Source organism: Equus przewalskii, chromosome 13 (assembly GCF_037783145.1).
Source record: "Equus przewalskii isolate Varuska chromosome 13, EquPr2, whole genome shotgun sequence".
NCBI lineage: Eukaryota > Metazoa > Chordata > Mammalia > Perissodactyla > Equidae > Equus > Equus przewalskii.
The window spans coordinates 84852047-84873957 of record NC_091843.1 but is presented as its reverse complement, the minus strand read 5'-3'; the positions used below and the strand labels follow the sequence as shown (position 1 = coordinate 84873957).

The following is a 21911-nucleotide window of genomic DNA, read 5'->3' as shown; positions in this document are numbered from 1 at the left end:
CCCCCATTCCTTGGCTCATGGCCCCTTCCTCCATCTTCAAAGCCAGCGTGGTGGATAATCCAGGGTAATCTCCCTATCTCAAGGTCAGCCAATTAGCAAGTTTAATTCCATCTGAAACCTTAATTCCTCTTTGCCATGTAACCTAACGTATTCACAGGTTCTGGGGATAAGATGTGTATATCTTTGGGAGGGGCATTATTCTGCCTATCGCCCCCACGTGGTGTTTAAATTAGTTTAATGCAGCAATGCACGGTTGAGTAGGGCAGTCGTCTTATCTGGGCCCTGGGGAATCAGACAGGGGTTTCTCTTGAAGGAAATGTGGGTTCCCAGGGCCAGTAGAGCTGGGGCAGCATGAGCAGGGACAATGTTCCCTGCTCTCTGGGGGAGGGGTCGGGGGTCTAGGGTCCCTACTCTCTGGGGGAGGGGTTGGGGTCTAGAGTCAGTGCTAGCATGATCTATTCCAAATATTCTTGTGGAGGTGGGGGAGCCTGGTGGGAGTTAGACGTGGCCTTGAGGTTGGGGTTCTAGGGCCTGTGAGCCCCAGGAGGAACACAACGATCCACTTCGTTTTTCCCTAAACATTCAGGAGGCACTGCCATCTGTCCTAGGCTGGGGAGTGAAACTGAGAGAGATTAATGATGGGGTGGGGATGCGGGGAGGTGTCACGGCCCCCCTTGCAGTGAATTTGTATGGATAAAAATCACTTCCTGGAAATTACACTGAAGAAAACTGGTTTATTGATGTATTTTATGTCAACTTGGTTAACACATCACGTTAATTTAGTTTTAATTTTCTATATTTCCATTTATTTTAATTAATTTCCATTTTTATAGTTGATATAAGTTGCTAATAATAATAGTAACTTATTGTACGAACAATGTAACCAACAAAACGTAACGTACAACTAAATGTAAAATAAACTCATTTTACATTGAAAAGCAACAGCAATCGTTCAGCTGTAATTACAACTTGGATTTTAAATGCGTGTTAAATGTAATAAGATACATTTGGATTATCCAGCAGTTATGCTTTGGTCAACTATTTATTCAGCTTTGCCTCTATTTGTGAACACCCAGAGGCATCTTTCCTTGATCTTTCCTCCATCCTGCAAGAAAGAACTTACTAAAGTGTACTTGATCTCAAAAAAAAACAAAGCACATGCTGGAGAAAAGAGTTACAAAGGAGAGAGTGTGCGGTCACCCAGGAGGCTCTGACTACAGCGGTGGAACCACGAGTAGCAGATGGAGTGACGAGCGCTCACCCTGACTACATCTTTCTGCAACTCCCAGAAATGGAGGAGGGAGACCCTGCGTAGCAGACTGGCTGTTCTGCTAATCCCAGGCAGATGCGGGTTTGAACATTAAAAGACATGAGACTTTACTTGGGGCTACTGAAGCAGACATCAGGGTTTCACTAGGAAGGCAGCACCCCAGGACTGAGACATGATGAGCGGCGGGGCCCACGGTGGAGAAGGAGTCCTGCTGATTCTTCCATGTTGAGCTGCAGCAGGGAGCGGATTCTTGGTTCCTGGGAGATGAATTTCTCGGAGGCCTGGGGCAGAAAGGATGCAGCCATTTGCCTTGTGTGCCTGGAGCTGCGGCTGCCGGAGAGGACCCATGGCAGGGCCTGCAGGCCTAGGTCGTCTGGGTTGGAGCTTCCTGTGGTAAGCCGCTTGCCGAGAGAGCGCCAGCAGAGCGGAACATTCTAGTCACATTAAGCGGGGGAGGGGGACGAGCACCCTTCCCGGCCCCTATTGGGGAGATCAGCTGTGGGAAGGAGGCGTTCTTCCTTTGAGATCCATTTTCAAAGGGGAGGAGTAGTTCCACCGTATGATGTAGGGAAGATGCCTTTTTAAATGAGGAACACTTTTGTCCTTGGGGCCTCCCCACTTTCCTTCTGTACCACCTCCTCCTCACTTTGGCCTTCTCTTGCTTGCTATCTTTGTCCCTATTTATTTATTTATTTATTTTTATTTTTTTGTGAGGAAGATTGGCCCTGAGCTAATGTCTGTGCCAATCTTCCTCTATTTTATACGTGGGACACTGCCACAGCGTGGCTTGATGAGTGGCGTGTAGGTCTGTGCCCGGGATCCAAACCCATGAACCACAGGCTGCCAAAGCAGAGCACACGAACTTAACCACTAGGCCACCGGGCCATCCCCTCTTTGTCCTTATTTAGAGGAAAGGTTTGGACAAGACCATTTACTTCGTAAGATATTTTCTGTTTACTCTTTTCTGAATTAAAAACAAACAGTTGTTGAAGTCTTAGTCTCAGACGTCTAGTCCACAGTTGTCCATAGCGTCCATGTTCCTGTATCAGGATGTTCATCCAGAACGCATGCCCTGGAAAAGACCCAACTGTTCTCATTGCGACAGAAGAGCGACGGCTAACGGCCCAATGACAGCTGCTTCTCACTTTTGTCATTCCAGCTGGTCCTGGGAGCAGCAGGAGCTCATACCCTGTGCTTGATCCAGGTTCCAAAGGGCATTTTGTTTTAGCCACTCCCTTTTCCTTCATAATTGTCTAGTTTTGCCTTTGTCTCTCCTGCATTCCTTCAGTTACGCGCTGTGAGGGATCCAAAGAAACCAAGCTGTGGCCAGTCTCTCCTCTTACAGAACTGACTAGACACAGTGCTGCTGTCAGGAGGCACTCACACTAACCAGGCCGTTTGTGAGCAGTCTGTGACCTTCGCAAGACTGATGGGAAATTCTGTCAGCATTCCAGAGGACGGAAGGGACTACTGAGAGCATGTGTACTTGGGACAAGAAGACTGAGAAACCAGCCCTTGAAAGACTGGCTCTGCAGGGAGAAGAGCCAAGAGAGCTGGGGCATTTTAGGCAGAGTAGGGGGAGAGCATAAGGGATATGGTGAGTATATCTGGGGTACAGTGGACGTTGGTGTGTTTGCACACATGCTCGTATAGGCATGTAAGAGCTTTACAGGTAAATGTGCAAAATCAAAAGGTTTAAAGCTAGATAAAGTCGCCCTCGCACCTTGTTCCTCAGTTACCCAGTTCCCCTCCCTAGAGGCAGAGTTTATATTTAAAAATATTTAACAATACACACCTGGCATCCCTGGCTGGACAGCTGAACTGCCTTCTCAGAATGGAAGTCTCAAACGTGCGTTTTCACTGTTTTCTCTGTCGTGTTATGTGGCCACTCTTTACAACCACCAAGTCCTCACAAAGAACACACACCATTTTGGGGGCCATGTTTTTGCCACAAGATGCAGAAAACTTGGGAGACCAAAGGTAATTCTATGATGTTAGCCACCGCTGCCCCCACCCAGGAACCCAAAAAAATCCCAGGAGGCCTTTGGGCTCCCACCAGGCATGGGCTGTGGGGTGAGCCGAGGGCATCTAGATTCTAGGAACTGGGAGGCCCCCACAGACACGTGGGCTACACCTAAGAGGGAGAGTTGGGACCATTGGAGACCAGGAGATGGGGAGCAGAGGAGGGCTACCCTCTTTCCAAGCCAGTATGTAAAGGGGATGCCCAGGGTCCCCACAGAGGCAAGAGCACTGCCAGGAGGGGCCTGGTGCTGCCGGAGCTGGCAGACCATGGGGAGGGCAACTGAGAACACGCAGACCCACTCCAGCGCTTCCCAGACGGGCTTCCTGACCAGAGGAGGACTCCCGCGTGGAAAGGGTACGTAGGAAGGATTCTGACTTTTCTTCCCCTGCTGTGAAATCAATTAAAAACAGGACGGATATAAAATGGTTTAATAACCTCCTCCACCTCCTGGCTGCCTTCCTTCTTGGGGACGGGCCAGCCCAGACGGAGGAGAGACAGGAGTCTCATGGTCTGAAAATCCTGTGGCAGTTTAAATAACGGTGACCTATTGCTCCAGCTTTCCTCGGGGGACTGAGGCTGGAGGAGAAAATGTCTTCTGGAAAATGGACAGAGAAAGAGGATCATAGGGGAGGGTGGGACGGGAGGGGCCAGTCCCCAGCCTCTGCCTCTGCTGCCCACAGGTTCAGAACCAGTGCTGACTGGGGAAATAAGGCAGCCTGTTTAAGAACACAATTTCCCACAGAACAATTCAAAGTGGCTTGTTATGCTTACACATACTTGCTCTGTAGAAACCAACATCAAGAATTTTCATTCCTGCTTTGATCTACAAAAAACCCTAACAGATAACTTTCATTGAGTACTACCATGTGCCAGGTGCTCAATTAGACACCTTTCTTAAATTAACTCTGATTCGCACACCACCACTGAAGGTTAAGTAACGTGTTCCCCAGTTTACAAATAAGGAAAATAATGAGGCTCAGAGAGGCTTAGTAACCTGCCTGATCTCAGACAGCTGGTAAACGGCAAAACTGGGCTCCAAATCCACGTCTGCTTTGCACCATGTCAAATAGCAATAACAATAGTTCTCATTTATTGAACATTTACTGTGTGCCAGATACTTGACGGACATTGTCTGAAATCCTCATACTGACCTTGCGAGGAAGGCTGCTCTAGCTCCATTTTATAGATGAAAAAGTCAGTTAAGGAAACAGCCCCAGGTCACAGTGCTGACTTGGTGACATCAAGGCTCGAAGCAGGCTCTCTCTGGGTTTTCTGATGCCCGTATTCCTTCCCAGCATGCTGTGCAACTTGTGGGCCCTGGGAAGGTGCCTTTGTCTATAGGTGCTTCCAGTGGGAGCTCCAGGAGCAGGGAGGGGCCCCAGCGGTCGTCCCTGGTGGGCTGAGGTTGAGCTGGTCTGTGCGCAGAGCAAGAGAGCTGCCTCTGCCAACACACATGGTTCTCAGCAGCATGTAATGTTTCCGTGGGCCTTGGCCAACTTGGCTGTGGCATGTGAGACCTCTTGAGGGACGTGGTTCCTAGCAGCTTAAACGGATCGACAGACTTCTCTGTCAGGAAGTGCTGCTTCATACCACAGAACTGCCCACATTTTTCCCAACAAAGAATATTAGCTGGAACTAAGTGATCATTTTAGAGTCTGGCGACCTCAGGGTCCTATTTTTACACCCGAGGCCAAGTCATGTGAATGGGTCTCCATGGTTTATGCATCCCTCCTTACTTTCAGACATTTCTGACCTCCTTTACGGCAGCTCTGTCTTCTCTGAACCCCTGTGCTGTTTTCCAAGGTACAGCTTTCCCTGAAAACATCTTGGGGAGTCTTGACATCCCAATCCATGTCTTCCCTTCACTCATTTGCCCCATATTCCCCTTCATCCTGAAACCTTAGTCCATAGACAAAAGCAATAGCAATACAAACCAGGTGTGGGATGGCATCGGAACTAGCCAACATACCTCACACCTATGATGTCTTTTCAGGCTCTTATCAACCCAAGGAGGAAACACAGTATGAACACAAGTTTTCAGAAAAGAAACTTAAGAGCCTGTTGGTGATCAAAGGGGGACTAGGACTCAGGTTTCTGCTGGATCCTGTTGTCTCCGTTGCTCTTGCTCCAGACTCTAATCCAAGGTAGAGTGAGAAAAATAGCCACTGTGACTGAGGAATATTGCTTTAACTTGAAATGTTTCCCTCAAGCTGTTTCTTAAATTGTTCTGAAAACTCGGCCTGAACATTGAAAATGATCCATAAAGGTGAAGCTTATATCTAGAACAATCTATTTCAAAAGAAGCATTTTCCCTGAAACCAAGATTGTCACACAGTTTGAGCTCTCTTCCTTGTACCGGCAGCTAGTCATTCATTCAGTCAGCAAACACTTACTGAGTGTCTTCCAGGGGCCAGGTGCTGCCAGGCACTGTGGGTTCAGAGGGGAACAACATAGAAACGGTTCCAGCCCTCCTGGAGTTCAGCATGCATCAGGGAGCCAGATAATTGAACCAGAACTTGTAGTAGAGTAATGTGTTATGGGAGCAGAGAGCAGGGAAGCCTAGTCAATTCCGAGGGACGACTTCCCAGAGGAAGTGAGGTTTAGGACTTGAAGGATGAGCAGAAACCGGCCAGGTGGGGAAGAGGTGAAGAGGACTCCAGGTGTGGCAGCCACAAGCATGGGCCTCACAGACCTCCAAGCTTAATGAACTTACTTGCCCAAGGCCCAGCTGCTGCGCTCTGAAATCCATCACCACGTGCCGAGGCCATGCTTCCCACAGGCATTCCTGGCCAATGGCTGAGTGTGGCAGCCTGTTCCTTGGAAGCCAGGACTCATCTGACGGCAGCTTGTCTCGAGGACACCCCCACAACCTTGTCAAACTTCTTAGATTACTGGGTGGTCTAAGACGCTTCCACAGGCCCTTCCTCCCCCTACTCCTTTACTTGGGGTCAGACTTGCATCTCTGCTCTTTATCCAGCCTCCCATTCTACCGTCTGCCCTGGGAGAGAGTGACATTGCCTAGTGAGGATGAGGAGGCCGAAGTGAGGGCAGCCAAGAAGCAAGGAGAGACTATGGGGAAAGGGCCCAGGGCAGAGCCCTGCAAGTTCTGTTCTCCCAGCAGGAGGAGGGAAAGTCAAACATGAGGAGCTAACGATTTACTCCAGGGATTGCTCAAGCCTAGAATTATGACCCTTCCTCTAAAAATTCCACAACAGCTCTGGCCAATAGCCCCCTGTTTCAGGACAAAGTCCTGAAGGGTTCTGGGGCATGAGGGGAATTGCCCGAAAAGCCATCTTGTATTCCATGGGAAGGATGTTTCCCTTCCTGTAGCATTTTTATCCTTACGGTATCAGAAGCAGGTGACTCTCCAGAGCCTCACCTTGGCAGGGCCCATCCAGCCCTGACTGGGGACAAGCCCAGGTGGCCTCCGACTTCGCTAGTCTAGTCCAGGTGCCAGGTGTGTCCTTATTTTGGAGATGGCCCCGCAGGCTGTCAGCCCCTGGCGCCATTCAACATCTAGGCTCAGAGTCTTCCCGGCTGCACAGGAGAATGTCCTGCTCTGGCTACCATGAGCCACTCAGCCAATCCAGTTCTCATTGCACTTTAATAAATTGATTTTATGGTTTTATTTTAAAAACAAAAGAATAACATTAACATAAAGAGAGGTCATGAAAGAGCAAAAGAGTTACAAGAAAGCAACATGCAGGCTGTGGGGGTGAGGTGGAAGGTTAGGGGGTGGGTTTTGGCTTTTAGGTGGGCATAGTTCTGCCAGTCAGGATTTCAGTGGTGCCTTTCAAATCCGCTCTTTATCTATGTGACGTCTGGGGATTAGGTAGGAGGGCCAAAATGCTGTAATTATAAAAAGAGGAAAAAATGACCCTGCTGGTGATCATTTAAGAAGGTATTTTAGGACCAATGAAAGGAAGTACATCTTTACACAGCCCATAGCATGTAAATGGAACTCATTGCCCCCATAAGGTGTTCAAGGCGAAAATAAAAAATGGGTCCAAAAAGAGGCCAGATAAATTCATGGATATTAGAGGTAATAAAGAGCAAGTCACCATGTTCCCGCACAAATGTTCCTGGCGCCCCTCTAGAGGCACCTGTGTTCTAGGAACATCAAGTTCCTAAATGTCTCAAGCACGCAGAGAGCTCTTTCTCGAAGCTCTACCTTTGCCACACTGTTGCCTTGAGGTCTCCTTGCCATTCTCTTCTGAGACTGGTGAGCTACCAGTCATTCTCCAGGACCCAGTTCAAATGGAGCCTCTTCTAGGAAGCTCCCCTAATTCTTCCAGGTCAAGAGTGGTCACTCCTTCCACCAGTGGAACACCTCCACTACTGCGCTGTAATTGCTTGTCTGTCCAACTGGACAAAGATTGTGTCTTATTCATGTGGGTTTAGCACAGAGCCTGGCCCATAGCTCCTATGCAGGAAATGCATGTTGAATGAATGAATGGATGTTGAGCTGTATCAACCAATAATGGCCTGACCACTTACAGCATTTATGATATTCTTAACGACATTCTCAGAAGCTTTGCTTCTAATATTAGTTGGACAATCCTTTTCTTCCAGGACATATGCCGGTTTATCTCAGCTAATGCACGTGCCAGTCTCCAAAGCAGCCATCTGTATAGCTGAAATGGAGTAGCCAAGAGGCTTCTTGAGATTTTAGTGTCTTTGACTTAACTGTGTCTCTTAGACAAATGAGCCAGTTCGCAGAAGTCTGGTCTAGAAATATTGCCAGTGCACATTCCAGTGACTTTGAGATGTTAGGAAAACAGACATATCACCTTTCAAGCTTTAATCCCTGGGAACTGCAGTTTAAAGTAGGGCTTCCTTCCAGATCCTTAGGTTGTGAATGACACACAGTCTGTGGAAACTTTATGAGATCACCAAGAAGCTGAGGTCTGAAACTTTCAAGAAGTGTTTAACCACAGATCAACCAAATATAACATTCTCATGTTAAAAAAAAACACCAAACTAGCAAGCAAAGATCTGGTGACCAAAAGGCTGCCAACTCAAACCAATACAAGGGGCCTGCCTGAGCTTCCATACAGAGTTTCTGAAGATGGCAAGACGTGGGCCAAGGGTGGAGAACAGGAACCCTGGAAGACCAAGGAAAATCTAAGAACAATGAGGGGTCCCGCTCAGGTCGTGAAACAGCCAGCCCCCTCTAGAAAGACTCCTGGCAGTTAAGAACCTGGAGTTCCCAATTTTAACCCCCTTAGAAAATCATTTGAATTTAACTTTCTGCAAAATTTCAATTGTCAGTTTAAAAACAAACATCTATATACTCTACAAAGTTAAAGGTAAATGCAAAGTGCATTGAGGGACCACAACGATGATGTTCATCCATTCAATGTGTGGCTGGTGAGCAGCTATTACGTTCAAGGCCATCTGCCAGACCCTGGAGGTGCAGCAGGGAGCAGGGCTGAGGTCGCCCTGCCCTCATTGGGTGTATAGCCGGGCAAGAAGGACAGGGCAGGGTAAGTGATCACAGTAATGGCTGACGAGCTTTTGCCGGGGGAAGTCCAGAGGGTTCTGCTAAGGTATAATCAGAGGACTTCTCTATTCCAGACGGCAGGGACGATCTCCTGGAGGAAGTGATGCTTAAGCTGTTGCTCAGAGGTGAGGTTGTAGAAAGAAGACTGTTCCAAGAAGACGGGAGGCCTCCGAGGAGCTGAATCTTCCAGAATTGCTGGAGCACAGAGTGACAAGAAGGATTGTGAAAGAAGGCTTATGAGATAGGCAGGGGCTAGACCGTGCAGACCTCACAGGGGGAGATAAGAGTATTTAACAACTGAGACGAGAATAGAAATTAGTAAATAATTACATAAACCCCAAATCTTAAAATGCATAAATAAGCTAGACATTATTCAATCTCTTGCTTACTAAGAGATTTAAGCAATAGTACAAATTGTTCATAAATGAGATTTTTTTTGGTTTGGTGTACCTTCCCCTGGATAAATGATGCCCCTGAGTCATGATAAAACTTTTTCAAAGACTTTTCCTGTTAAATTGCAGGACGTTAAGTAACATGTAGACTCAGTAAGAGGAGAATTCACTTAACTTCAATGATATTTTGCAAGATGCTGCATTTTCTCAGCATTTGCTGAACTCACCGCAATTATGTTAACAAAATTTCTTAGCCAGTGTAATACTGTCTTAGATTTTTATCTGTTCAATGTCTCTGTGTTGACTAAGTGGTGAGAACTGTACACCGAAATACCACCTTCAGTCTAACCGAATCCTCTGGCTCCGGGAGAAGCTCTGGTTGGCAGTTTGGTCCTGGGCCGTGAGGTTAGACTCCTGGCTCAGCTACTTTGGTTTACATAACCTCCTTCGACTTCAGTTTCCTCATCTAGAAAATGGAGATTATGACATCTACAGTCCTCACCTGAGTTAATATGCATTTAGAGTGGAACAGAACTGGCACTCTATACCTATTAGTTCCCACTTTTAGTAATAAAATTAATATTGTAAATTCCCAAGATAGGTGATCATCAGGTGGGTTTTAACCAAGCCCTTCCAATAAATGGAGGAGGAATTCAACAGGGATAAATTTCACATTAGTCCCCAACTCATCCCTGTGGAGGCCCATCTTTCTCAGGAATGTCCATCATTACTGAAGAAACCCTGCCTGGCACCTAACGAGGACCTGTGGGGACCTTTTACATCTACCCATCTGCTCTCCCACTTTTAGTCTCATGCTTTGGGGACCCAAGTCCAAAGGAGGCTGAAGTTCCCACATGTGGCCAGGTGAGGGTGATTCTGAGGGACCACTGGCCTGTGGTAGTTGACCACAGCTTCAGAGGGCACTGGAGTGCCAGCATGTCCACCAGAGTCAACATTACCCCCCTATCATGGAGCTTGGGAACACTCTGGTTAAAGGACTTCACTGGGACAAGGCATGGAGTTTGAGAAACATATTGGGCTGGTGTGCTGAAGAATACCAAAATGGTCTCTACTCAATACCTGCCTGGGGTTGAGGGGAGGTGGGCACCAAGACATAGGCATGAGCCAACTCTCTCATGGTGGAAGCCATGGCAGTGCAAGTAGTCCACACTTTTGGAAGTACTGACCAGTGTAAGCATTGACCAATCAGAACAGATTCAGCATTAACTCTTTAGCTGATGGATAGTGAGGAGGTAAGGGAGGTAGTTCCAAAGTATGGGAAAATTTCGATATTTAATCAGCCAGGATAACTAGATATACAGGTAAACACAAGTTAAATATTAGCCTTGGGACCTTGAAAGCCATGTTAATGGCTCTGGACTCCATCCTAAGGGTTCGGAGAGCTACAAGAGTTTTAAGAGATCTGATGTATGTTTTTGACAAAGCTTGCTGAATACATGGGACAGGTTGAAGGAAGGCAAGACTGGAGACAAGGAAACCAGTTGAGATGCCCTGGCCGGAGTTCAGGTTGGAGATGATAGTGGAAATAGGTGGTTCTGAGAGACATTTAATACGTACAATTCTCAAGACTTGAGGATTAATTAGACATGGGAGGTAACTAGAAGGAAGAGTCAAGGGTGACTCCCAGGTTTCTTGCTTGGGAGATGAGACAGATTATGTCACCATTTACTGAGACAGGGACATCAGGAGACAGAGCTGGTTTGAGGAGGGGACGTGATTGGTTTAGTTTTGGATATGTTCGGTTTGAGGTGCCTGTGACAGATCTAGACAGAGATCCCATAGGCAGCTAGAGATACAGGAAGCATGTGTGAAAGAGTCCTGGCTAGAGGTGATGATTTTGGAATCCTTGAGTACTGAGTGCATTAAATTGCCCATAAAGAGAATATAGAGTGAGAAAAAGATAGGTCTGAGTCCTGAGTAACAACACAGCATGGAACAGGCAGAAGATGAGGCACCATAGGTTTAGGGGGAAAAGCAGAATATTGTGCAACAGAAGGCAAGAGAAAGGTGTGTTGGTTACAGTCAATGTGCACTTAGCATCCATTCTTACCGTCTGTTCTATTTGTCTTCCTGGACAGCTAAAGGCTATTTTTCCAAAATTCCCTTGAGACAGATGTCTAGATGCAAATTAGTTTCCAGCAATTACACGTACCTCTCAAGATTTAGAAGGTGGAACCAAGGCAGAGGCTATAGCTCTGATGCTCTTGGCTGATTTCTGTTGAGGTTGTGGAGTTTTTCTGCAGCAGACTTCCAGTGTCTAGTTACTATCTTCATGGTTGTTCAGTTGTCGTCAAGGTGATAGCACCTTCCTGACACCTAGATCGTAGCCATAGTAGTGTGTTCTAATTCCTTGCCTTCCTATTTTGGCAGAGCTACGATCTCCCCTGGTAGGCCAGTTGTGATGGCATTCTTGGAGATGTGGCTACATCTCAAGCTCTTCCAACACTTCAATAAACATCTAATGTCCATATTAATTGTTTTCTGCTTAAAATATCTAGAGTGGTTTCTTTTTTATCTTTTTGAATCCTGACTGATATGAAAGGAATATTTCAGGGAGGAATCCAGTGTGTGTGTGTTTGTTCCACACTACCAAGCACTGGACTTAATTCAATTCTGACACTATCTACCTGGAGATGGTGTCAAATCTCACAGGTTAAGGGGTCAGTCCTACAAGACTGCCTTACCTCCCACTTCAGAGGTCAATTGCAAGTCCAGGTTGTCACCTGGGCTTCTGACCAACCACTATAGATCAGAGGTTCCAACGACCCCTGCTTCGGGTTCAATTAATTTGCTAGAACAGCTCATAGAACTCAGAGGAATGTTTTACTTACATTTACCAGTTTGTTATAAAAGGATATGACTCAGGAACAGCCAGATGGAAGAGATGCATATGGTGAGGAATATGGAAAGGAGCGCAGAGCTTCCATGCCCTCTCTGAGAGCACCACTCTCCTTAAATCTCCATGTGTGGGATTTCCACTTGTCAAATCTCCACATGTTCACCAACTGGAAACTCTTCCAATCTCATCCTTTTGGGTTTTTATGGAGGTTTTATTACATAAGCATGATTGATTAAATCATCAGCCATTGGTAATTGATTCAACCTCCAGCTTCTCTCCCACCCCAGAGGTCAGGAGTTGGACTGAAAGTTCCAACGCTTCAGTTGCAGAGTTGGTTCCCTTGGCAACCAGCCCCCATCCTTTCATGCTCTCCAAAAGTCACTACATTAACATAGACTCAGGTGTGGTTGAAAGAGATTTGCTGTGAATATCAAGACACCTTTATTGCTCTTATCACTTAGGAAATTCCAAGGGTTTTAGGAGCTTTGTGCTAGAAACACGGATGAAGACCAAATATATATTTCTTATTCTAGATCACATTATCATACATCTTCACTTCTTTTCTAAACAGGGCCTATTATGCCACTCTAAAGAGTTTCTATTTAATCTATGAGCAAAGGGAAGCCCATAAATAGTTTTAAGCAGAAGAATTACAAGAGCCTATCTGCACACTTTGAAATGTCCTTCAGTCTAGGGCACGGTTGGGAAGGGAGCAAGGCAGGGAAGGCGGTACCCATTGGGAGTTGTTGGTCAGTCCTCCGGGCAAATTATGGTGGGGCCTAAACTCAGGCGGTAACAGCGGAGATGGTGAGAAAGAGGATAGAAACAAGAGAATTCTAGGAATATGGACTGAAAAATTATGTCTCAAATTTAGATTAACCTCAGTTAAAATTGAAGACATAGGTCACTATGATTTTTTTGAGAAGCCCTATAAAGATAAGTGCTATAGACTGAATGTCTATGTCCCCCCAAAATTCTTATGTTGAAACCTAATACTCAATGTGATGGCAATTGGAAGTGGGGCCTTTGGGAGGTGCTTAGGTCACAAGAGTAGAACCTTGACGAATGGGATTAGTGCTCTTATAGGAGATGACCCCAGAGGGCTCCCTCACGCCTCCCACCATGTAAGGAAACAGCAAGAAGGTGGCTATCTAGGAACCAGGAAGGAGGCCCTCACTGGACACTGAATCTGCCAGCACCTTCGTGTTGGACTTCCCAGAACTGTGGGAAATAAATGTGTGTTGTTTAAGCCACCAAGTCTATGGCATTCTGTTACAGCAGCGCAAATGGACTAAGACAAGAAGAAATCACACTGTTGACATAAGTTCTTTAAGAAATTAAGTGCTGTGTTGTTTATTGCCCTTCTCAGCAAAAGAAGGAAGAAAAGTTTATAGAATAGTCCATATTTACATTCTAGTGACAACAGGAGTATAATGAAAAGATAATCCACCTGGGGCAAAGATCTCAAATAAGATTAAAATGTACATGTTCTGGGGCCTGCCCTGTGGCTGCGTGGTTAAGGCTCCGTGCACTCTGCTTCAGCAGCCAGGGGTTCGCAGGTTCAGATCCCAGGTGTGGACCTGCTCTACTCATCAGCCATGCTGTAAAGGCATCCCACATACAAAGTAGAGGAAGACTGGCACAGATGTTGGCTCAGCGCAAATCTTCCTCATACACACACACAAAATGTGCATGGCCTGCATCTCAAATTATGATGCCAGTTCCTCTCATGGTTAAGATTTTCAATGAGAAAGAGAAAGGGGTTTGCCAAGATACACAACTGCTTACAGAGCTATTATTTATCCTCTCAGAAATGTAACCTTTGAATGCTTGTGATAACCTCAGAGAATAGAAAATGCATCCTTTTCAGAAATTATTTACTTAAGTCATAAATGTGTTTGTTATGGGAAAGTGAATTTACTTGCTTAAGTTGTAAGTGAACTCAGTAATTGTATTAATTAATTCACCACTCAAAGTAATATATTAGCAAGCATCTGACTGCTTAGTCAAGTTTTTTCCCTGCAAAGTGCTTGAAATTAAAGTATGCCTTTGGCCAGTTCTGATCTAAACACGTGACAATGCTGTTCTTCTGTGAGTGGTAGAATAGCCAGGACTTAGCAATTGGTTTGAAAGATTGGGCAAGGAAGAATCTCCAAGAATGATGGCTTGGGTAGCTAGGTAGGTGGAGAAGATGTCAGTGATACAGAGGACATAGGAGGAGGAGGAGCAAGTCTCCCGGGAAAATAGTGAGTTTGGCTCTGAAGAAGTGGAATTTGAGGTTCCTATAGAACATCTGAATAGAGCTGATTAACAGGCAAATGGAAGTATGTGCATGGAACTCAAGAGAGATGCAGAAATTTAAATTTGGAGACGACAGCACATGACTCAAGTAGATTCATTCTCATCTAAGTTTAGGACCCTTATAATATAATTTGACTCAGGAAGGGTCCAATGTTTCTTAGTACCTTAATGCTTTCCTCGTTGAGAATAGAATATGTCAACTTCGGAAGAAAATCAATATTCACTGCAGTGAATTTTACCTTTGGGTAATTTAGGAGGAAACCAGCCATAGTTCTGATGTTGAAAGACCAAAATTCATGAAGAACCCCCCATCTTGCCCCCACCAAGGTCCAGAGTATCAGAGGTACTCAATAATTATTTGCTGAAGGAACAAATAGTTAAATATTGCTGTTCCCCATAGCCTGTCCCAAAATATGTCCTCATCACTAATGAAACTGAAATAGAAAGGCTAGAAGTACTTTTTCAAATTAAGCATCATCCCCAAGTACTTCTGGGAGGGGCGGTTCAGCAACCACCATTGGTCACACCATTTCCCAGTGGAATAATTTTTGGAAAAAAGGAGGAGGAACAACCATGGGGGAAAGCGGGATGGGTGGAAAGCAGTTAGGGAGCCTCAGAGGTCAGGCTGCTTCCTTCACTCTTTTCCTAGGACTGATCTGGTCTGGAGGCCTGTGACCAAGCACCCAGGGCACTCTTAAAGATACCAAAAACGTCCCTCCAATCCTTGCCATTACTTGCTTTCAAATGTGCTTCTGGGACCACCCCCTGGGAGTATCAACAGAGTCTGAAGGCCCACCTATAACCTCCACTTTTTTTTTAAATTTATTTCTTCACAGCATTGATCTTTATAACTAAGCAGCCGCTTGAAAAGGCAAGGAACAACATGCCTTTGCCAACAGCAATTTCGGAACCTCTTGGGGGTCTAATAAGTTGCTGGGGTTTACAAGAGGTGCCACATCTTTGCAGGGTAGGGAATGTGGAGATGAGGGAGTGGCAGGGAAAGCAGAGCTTCTGTTGCTATGACGGAGATTTTAACAAAGGCCGGCAGCCCAGCTGGAGTAAAAGGAGTTACAGACCTTGGTGGGAAGACTGCCCTGCCCCCTCGGCTCTAATTTTGGCCATTGCTTATTATTATGTTTCAGCTTCTTCTCTCCTTAAGTCACTATTGGCTTCTGTCTTGAGTAACAACTCAGAAAGCATAAACCTGTCCCTGGAACGTCATCCTTTAGAGACGGAAATGGAATATTTCTGGAATAACCTTTTCCCTTGAGTCTGCACACAGCTCCAGGAGCAGCGACTCTGCAAGAGCGGAGTGGAGAGTGAGGCCACCGCCGGTGTCATGGAGGCCTCCAGAATGCTCTTCCCTGACATAAGTAGATAATTAACACAAACATACTTGAGAGGAAGGGGAGTTCAGAACGAGCAGGTTACGGGCCTCCAGTCGAGCCCTCTCCTTCACCAGCTGCCCTCCTTGGAGAGCAGAAGCTCAGTAAATGTTTGCACAGTGTCCTGGAGGTTGAGTTAGATCAACGTGGTCAGCGTGAAGTACCAGCCAAGGCGACTGCTTTGTTCCCAGAGCTCTAGGCTCCTGCCTTTAAGAACAGCTGGGGAAAAGGCTCTGCTCTACCCTCTCCCCATCGTCCAAAATCCTAGCGCAGTCATCACCTGAGGTAAAAAGATCCTTTTGCAAAGAAGACCCCTGAGACTGGGGCTGTTCTAACTCCAGCTGCTCTTCACACCCAAAGCAATCTGATTTAATCGACATGAAGGAGTGCGTGTTGGTGGTGAAAATCGATCACTCTAGGAACAAACAAAGAAGCAAACTCTAACACTCGCTGAGGCTCTAAATTCTTCCGAGGCTCCTCCCTCGGAAGATGTGGAGGTGTGAGGGAAGGCGAGGTTCAGCCCATCTGAGCAAGACCTGATGCTTCGGGAGCTGAGATTTTATTTGCTGAAGTCTATCTGAGGAGTCTGGTTTGGTTTTCCTGCTTCCATTGGTCTCTGGTGCTTGGTTTTTCTTGGAGAGGCTCTCAAGGGACAGGTGCAGCCCATCTACTGACATCTTGTTGACTCTGAGGTGACACGTTCTCATTAAGGCAGCTCCTATTTAAATGTTGTTTCTTCTGCTATTTCAGTCCCGGCATCTTTCTCCTTTTCCATTTTCTTTCCCTCCACTGGTCCCAGTGGACCCAAATGGACTACTTAACATGCTCCTGACTTCAGTCCTCCACCTGCATTCCATCAGCATGAAATACGGTAATTGCCTGATTCATCTTTCAACTCATTGGACTGTAAACAGGAGCTGGGGAAAGCCAACAATTCCATTTTCCACTGGAAAATGCCCAGGGGCTGGTTAATGAGAGAAGTGTTCACGGGAAAGGAAATTAACAGTTTGTTGAGACTTCAGAGTGTGTGCTGGGGAGGATCAACCAAAATGCCACCTCTTACCTGAAGCTGAGGCCGTGAATCTAGCCTATGCCAAAGCAGGATTTGAAGTGCACACCCACACATGCACCTCGGATTTCCCCCATGAGACTTACTTCTTAAGCATTCTTTGAAAAGATAGCTGTTTAACCGAGTTAGGGCATTTTATTTCTGAAATGGGAGGAGTGGGGTGCACTAGAAATTATGTCATTGTCATTATCACCACTGTTGTATAGTAAAAAAGGTGGCTGGCCTTTCTCCCTAGATCCTGGGAGGTAAGCTCTAAGTCCTTGGAATTCCCCCAGGGATAGGAGTGTGTTTGTTATTGATGGTGGGCCCCTTGGACCATAACTGAATTTATATGAAGAAGATGACTCAGGATGGAGGCTGGCTCTGCCATAAAGACTAATCACGTGATTAGAGCATAGGGCTTTGAGGACAGGTGGGGGGGAGAATTTTTTTTCAGATAGTTGTAAAACTGGAATTTGTTCCCTTTCTACCAAAAAGTCTAAGTCCTTAAATTCCTTCTCATCATTGAGAAGCATCTCAGATGTAAGCAAACTTAAAGATGTAGAACACCATACTGTTCACAGAAAGAAAATATGCCCAGGGTAACAAGCAGCAGGCATTTTACAGAGCCTGCCTTGAATGTCCCAGAATTGCACAAATCAAGAGAATAGAAAAATCAAAGTTATAGACCAATTTCATGAAAATTATATTTAAATGAGATCATTGTGCATTATGCAAGACATAGAATCAATAACTCCTAACATACAAAGAGTTCTAATAAATCAATAAGAAAAGACTAACATCCCCATAGGAAAACAATAGCAGGACACGCAGACAAGCAAATTTAAAAATAGGTAATACAAATGGCCAGTTATACATATGGAAATATGTTCAACAGTTCTGGAAACAAAAAAATACCAATTAAAAATAATGGTATCTCATTTCTTTGCCTGAAATATTGGTAAAGATTAAAAATAATGACAATACCTAGTGTTAGAGACATGAACACTCTTATTAACAGTGTTGGATGTGTAAATTGGTACAACCTTTCTGGTGGGAAATTTGGCACTATGTGTCAAAATGGTACGTGGGCATTCCCCATTCCCTTTCACCCATTAATTTCATTTCTAGAAATTCATAATATAGTGATAATCAGACAAGTATACACATGTGCATACACACACACACACATACATGGATGTAATATATCTATTAGTAGATGGTTAAAACAGATTATGGTGTATTCCCCACATAAGGAATGATATGCAACCTTTAAAAATTAAGATGTATATCCATATTATTTGTGGCTACAACACATTGTTGAATAAAAAAGCAAGTAGCAAGAAAGCATGCATGGCATATTCCCATTTTAATTGTGTGTGTGTGTGTGTGTGTTACACCTATAAACATGGACAAAAAGTCTGGGCAGATACCTGGCAAATGTTAGCAATTGTTCTACTTGTGAGATGGAAGTACAGGTGATTTTCACTTTGGGGTTGTTTGAATTTTTTTAAGACTATATTTTTTACAGCAGTTTTAGGTTCACAGTAAAATTGAGAGGAAGGTGCAGAGATTTCCCATTTATCCTCTGCCCTTACACACGCATAGCCGCCTCCATTATCAACATTCTCCATCCAGATAGAACATTTGTCACAATTGCTAAGCCTACATTGACACATCATAATCACTCAAAGCCCGTAGTTTACTTTAGGGTTCACTCTTGGTGTGGTACATTCTATGGTTTTGGACAAATGTATAATGACATGTATCCACCATTATAGTATCATACAGAGTACTTTCATTACCCTAAAAACTCGTCTGTGGTCTGCACAGAGATAAATGAAATTCTCCATTCACCCCTTTCCACCCCCCTCAACCTCTGGGTACCACTGATCTATTACTGTCTGCATGGTTTTGCCTTTTCCAGAAATGTCAGATAGTTGGAATCATAGAGCATGTAGCCTTTTCAGTTTGACTTCTTTCACCTAGTAATACGCATGTAAGTTTCCTCCATGTCTTTTCATGGCTTGAGAGCTCATTTCTTTTTAGTGCTGAATAATATTTCATTGTCTGGATGTATCACCGCTTATTTATCCGTTCACCAACTGAAGGACACTTGGTTGCCTCCAAGTTTTGGCAATTATGAATAAAGCTGCTCTAAACATCTCTTTGCAGGCTATTCTGTGAACATAAGTTTCAACTCCTTTGGATAAATACCAAGGAGTGTGATTTCTGGACTGTATGGTAAGAATATGTTTAGTTTTGTAGGAAACCACCAAACTGTCTTCCGAAGTGACGGTATCATTTTGCATCCCCATTAGCAGTGAAAGAGAATTCTTCTTGCTGCACATTCTTGCCAGCATTTGGATGTCAGTGTTCCGGATTTTGGCTATTCTAATAGGTGTGTGGAGGAACCTCATTTTTGTCTTAATTTGCATTTCTTTGATGACATATGATGTGGAGCATTTTTTCATATGCTATTTGCATCTGTGTATATTCGCTGGGGAGATGTCCAGGTCTTTGGTCCATTTTTTGCTTGGTTGTTCATTTTCATATTGTCAAGTTTTAGGAGTTCTCTGTATATTTAGAATGACAGTCCTTTATCAGATGTGTCTTTTGCAAATATTTTCTCCCAGTCTGTGGCTTGTCTTCTCGTTCTCTTGACATTGTCTTTCCCAGAGCACAAGTTTTTAATTTTAATGAAGTCCAGTTTATCAAGTGTTGATTTCACAGATCACACCTTTGTTGTATTTAAAAAGTCATTGCCATATTCAAGGCCATATAGGTTTTTTCCTGTGTTATCTTCTAGGAGTTTCATAGTTTTACGTCTTACAGTTAGGCCTATGATGATTTTGAGTTAATTTTTGTGAAGGTTGTGAGGTCTGTGTCTGGATTTTTTTTTTTTACACGTGGATGTCCAGTTGTTCCAGCACCATTTGTTGAAAGGACTGTCTTTGCTCCACTGTATTGCCGTTGCTTCTTTGTCAAAGATCAATTGACTATAATTACATGGGTCTATTTCTGGGCTCTCTCTTTTGTTCCATTGATCTATTTGCCTGTTCTTTCACCAATACACACTGTCTTGATTACTGTTGCTTTATAGCAAGTTTTGAAGTCAAATAGTGTCAGTCTTCCAATTTTGTTCTCCTTCAATATGGTATGGGCTATTCTGGGTCTTTTGCCTCTCCATATAAACTTGGAATCGGGTTGTCAATCCACAAAATAACTTGATGGGATTTTCATTAGAATTGCATTAAATCTATAGATTAAGTTAGGAAGAACTAACATCTTGAAAATGTTGATTCCTCTTATCCATGAGCATGGAATATCTCTCCATTTATTTAGTTCTTTGATTTCATTCATCAGAATTTTTGTAGTTTTCCTCACATAGATCTTGTACACATTTTGTTAGATTTATACCTAAGTATTTCATTTCAGATATACATAACGTAATTAATAATGTAAACAATATTATGTTTTTAATTTTAAATTCCCTTCTTCATTGGTAGTATGTAGGAAAACAATTGATTTTTGTATATTAACTTTATATCCTGCAACCTTGCTATAATCACTTATTAGTTCCAGGAGTTTTTTTGGTGATTCTGTCAGATATTCCACATAGATGATCATGTCCTCTGCGAACAAAGACAGTTTTATTTCTTTCTTCCCAAACTGTATATCTTTTATTTCTTCTTGACTTATTGCATTGCTAGAACTTCCAGTACAATGTTGAAAGGAGTACTGAGAGGGGTCATCCTTGCCTTGTACCTGATCTTAGTGAAAATGCTCTGGGTTTCTCACCACTGAGTATGATATTAACTGTAGAATTCTTTCGGGTCTATCAAGTTGAGGAAGTTCCCCTCTATTCCTAGTTTACTGAAGAATTTTTATCATGAATGGGTGTTAGATTTTGTCAAATGCTTTTTCTGCATCTATTGATATGATCATATAATCTTTTTTCTTTAGCCTGTGGATGTGATAGATTACATTAATTGACTTTTGAATGTTGAACCAGCCTTGCATACCTGGGATTAATCTCATTTGGTTGTAGTGTGTAATGTTTTTTATACACTCTTGCATTTGATTTGTGAATATTTTTTGAGGAGTTTTGCATTATGTTCATTAGAAATATTGGTCTGCAATTTTCTTATAATGTGTTTGTCTGTTTTGATAGTAAGGTAATGCTGGTCTAATTGACTGAGTTAGGAAGTATTCCCTCTGCTTCTATCCTCTGAGAGAGATTGTAGAGAATTGGTATAATTTCTTTCTTAAATGTTTGGTAGAATTCCCCAGTGACCTTCTGGACCCGGTGCTTTCTGGTTTGGAAGGTCATTAATTATTATTCAATTTATTTAATAGGCCTCAGTATAGATATAGGCCTATTCAGATAGTCTATTCCTTCTTGTGTGAGTTTTGGAGATTGTGTCTTTCAAGGAATTGGCCCATTTTATATAAGTTATCAAATTTGGAGGCATAGAGTTGTTCACAGTATTCCTTTATTGTCTTTTTAGTGTCCCCTCTTTCATTTCTGATGTTAGTAATTAATGTGCTCTCTCTTTTTGCTTAGGTAACCTGGCTAGAGCTCATTGATTTTATTGATCTTTTCAAAAAACTAGCTTTTGATTTTATTTTCTCTATTGATTTCATGTTGCCAATTTCATTGATTTATGCTCTAATTCTTATTTTTTTTTTCTTCTGCTTTCTTTGGATTTAATTTCTTCTGCTTTTTCTAATTTCCTAAGGTGGAAATTAGATTATTGATTTATATTTTTCTCCTTTTCTGCTATATGCATTCAATGCTATACATTTCCCTCTAAACACTGCTTTTGCTGCATCCCACAAATTTTGAAAAGCTATGTTTTCATTTTCATTTAATTCAAAATATTTCTAAATTTCTCTTGAAATCTCTTCTTTGACTCATACATTATTGAGAAGTGCATTGTTTACTCATTTTGGGATTTTTCAGTTATCTTTCTGTTATTGATTTCTAGTTTAATTCCACTGTGATCTGAGAGCAGACATTGTATTATTTCTATTATCTTAAATGTGTTAAAGTGTGTTTTATGGCCCATAAAGTGGTCTATTTTGGCGGATGTTCCATGTGAGCTTGAGAAGAATGTGTATTCTGC

The 21911-nt window shown here is 43.6% G+C and overlaps 1 long non-coding RNA gene across 1 annotated transcript in view; it reads right to left on the bottom strand.

Annotated features, from left to right (window-relative positions):
- Positions 1-717: 717 nt before the first annotated feature.
- LOC139075173 (uncharacterized) overlaps positions 718-21911 on the bottom strand; it is a 41636-nt gene continuing 20442 nt past the window's right edge. Inside the window, exon 3 of the long non-coding RNA XR_011525310.1 lies at positions 718-8991. This is a non-coding gene — a long non-coding RNA (uncharacterized lncRNA). The remainder of the gene's footprint in view (positions 8992-21911) is intronic.